Raw genomic sequence first — 2,580 nt, 5'->3', positions numbered from 1 at the left:
TCTTCACACACCCGGCGGGCCGGACCAGGCCCAAGACGCCGTGCGCTCTTCACACACGACGCGGGGGGCAGAGCAGGGCCGGGCCTTCTCCTCACACGGAGGCGGGGGCGAGCTGCGGGGAGAGGGTGAAGGACTTAGGGGAATTCACTCCTGGTCCTCCCCGCCCCGGAGGGGGCCTCCACGTGGGGGGGAGAGTAGAAAAGTTGGAAGCAGAGAAAGGGCCTGCGATGGTGAGGAGAGGGGGCCAGGCCGGCCCTGCCCGGGAGCGCCTCTCTTGCTCGCTTGCCCTCTCCTTCTTCTCTGGGGCCACCGCGGCCGCTGTTTCTCTTTAGAATAGTGCAAATGGGCAATCGTGCACTCACCTAAGGAGCAGATCCAGGGCTTTCCGTAGCAGGAAAAATAGGAAGAGGTCAGCTCAAGGATCAAGCCTGGATGTGTGGCTGCAGTCTCTTCCAGAAGTCTCCCCAGCCAGCTGAGTTCCCAAGACACTCTGTTCTGGAGAAGGTTGAGTTGGGCTCCCTGAGTGTTTTTATACTGATTCTCTAAAGGCCACGCCTCCTTCTTCTAAAGATTATATTTCAGAGTTCTTTAGATAGGATTAATTTCACGCCTTAATTAATCTCCCTAAATAACCTCTATAAACATAATCTAATCAAGAGTCACTGATTTTACAGCAAACCAGCCCTAAGGACCCGCCTTTCTATCTAAATGTCTGTACCCCAGGATTAGTATAAGATCATATGACCTAGAGAATTATTTTGTTTTTGTTAATCCCTACCCAAAGACATTTTTCCCATTGACTTTTAGAGAGAGTGGAAAGAAGCGGGGGGTGGGAAGATGGGAGGGAGGGGGGCGGGTGAGGGTACGGTCCCCACGTGGGTGGGACAGCGGGCAATGGAGACGCTGGTGGCCTCTGAGGCAGCGAGTAGGCCGGATGGCCGAAACGGCCCCGGCAGAGGTCCAGTCCCTCGGGGCCGCTTGGCCAATCAGATACCCCCTGACATCCTGAACAAATCCCCAGCTGCAGGCCGCCATTCAAGTCCTGCCTTCCAACTATAACTTTGAGATCCCCAACACCATCTGGAGGGTCCAAAAGGCCCAGGCCAAGAAGGTGGCCCTGCAAATGCCGGAAGGCCTTCTCCTGTTCGCCTGCACCATTGTGGATATCTTGGAAAGGTTCACAGAGGCCGAAGTGATGGTGATGGGTGATGTGACCTACCGGGCTTGCTGTGTGGATGACTTTACTGCGAGGGCCCTGGGAGCTGACTTCCTGGTGCACTATGGCCACAGCTGCCTGGTTTCCATGGACACCTCTGCCCAAGACTTACGGTGTTTTATGTCTTTCTGGACATCCGGATAGACAGTACCCACCTACTGGACTCTATCCGCCTCTCCTTTCCCCCAGCCAGTGCCCTTGCCCTGGTCAGCACCATACAGATTGTGTCAACCTTGCGGGCAGTTGCCCAGGAGCTGAAAGCTGAGTATCACATTAGTGTCCCGCAGTGTAAGCCCCTGTCCCCTGGGGAGATTCTGGGCTGCACATCACCCAACCTGCCCAAAGAGGTGGAGGCTGTTGTATATCTTGGAGATGGCCGTTTCCATCTGGAGTCTGTCATGATTGCCAACCCCGATGTCCCTGCTTACCGATATGATCCATACAGCAAAGTCCTATCCAGGGAGCACTCTGACCATCAGTGAATGCAGATTAACCGCCAAGAAGCCATAGGCACTGCCCGCTCACCTAAATCCTGGAGCCTTATCCTGGGCACTTTGGGCCGTCAGGGCAGCCCCAAGATTCTGGAGCAACCAGAATCCAGGCTTCAAGCCCAGGGACTTCCCTTGGTGAGGCTGCTGCTCCCCAAGATCTTCCCCAGCAAGCTCAGACTGCTTCCACAGGTGGACGTGTGGGTACAAGTGGCATGTCCCCGCCTCTCCATTGACTGGGGCACAGCCTTCCCCAAGCTGCTGCTGACACCGTGTATGAGGCGGCGGTGGCCCTGCGAGACATTTCCTGGCAGCAGCCCTACCCCATGGACTTTTATGCTGGCAGCTCCTTGGGGCCCTGGACGGTAAACCAGGGACGGACAAGACAGGCCCTCCCAGGCACCCACCCCACGGGCCTGTGCTTGGGGAAGATGCGCCTTTCTCCAGTCTTGACTTGCGAGGGTTGCAGCTGCAGAGAGGACCAAGTGGTGCCACTCGCTCCAAGAGACGCTGGCTCCTGAGTCTCAGGGTCCTGCCCTCCAAGGAGCAGCCTCGAGGCTGGTGCTTTTCGAACAGGAGGCAGACGTTTTCTCCGCACTGGAAGAGATAGTAATAGTATTGTAGTCTCTAAATATCTCTTCTCAGATAACCAATAACTGAGTTTAAAAATGAAGAGGAACATACAGTTTTTAAGTGGCAGTGCAATACACTTTGAATATTTTAAAATAAATTGATTTAAAATTGTACTAAAATGAATATTTCTCTGTTTCGTCTACAAACATGTGACTAAATGGACACATCTATGTGTTTATATTTTTGTAGACAAAAAAAACCTACTACTTTTAAATTTTATTTTATACTTTCCTCTTTTGCTTC

General features: G+C 53.4%; 1 pseudogene; it reads left to right on the top strand.

The window, feature by feature from the left end:
- The first annotated feature begins 881 nt into the window (after positions 1–881).
- LOC102261792 lies at positions 882–2,225 on the top strand (annotated as a pseudogene).
- The last annotated feature ends 355 nt before the right edge of the window (positions 2,226–2,580 follow it).

Source organism: Myotis brandtii, unplaced genomic scaffold (assembly GCF_000412655.1).
Source record: "Myotis brandtii unplaced genomic scaffold, ASM41265v1 scaffold3282, whole genome shotgun sequence".
Lineage (NCBI taxonomy): Eukaryota > Metazoa > Chordata > Mammalia > Chiroptera > Vespertilionidae > Myotis > Myotis brandtii.
The sequence above is the reverse complement of the archived record's forward strand: the minus strand, read 5'-3'. Positions and strand labels throughout refer to the sequence as shown.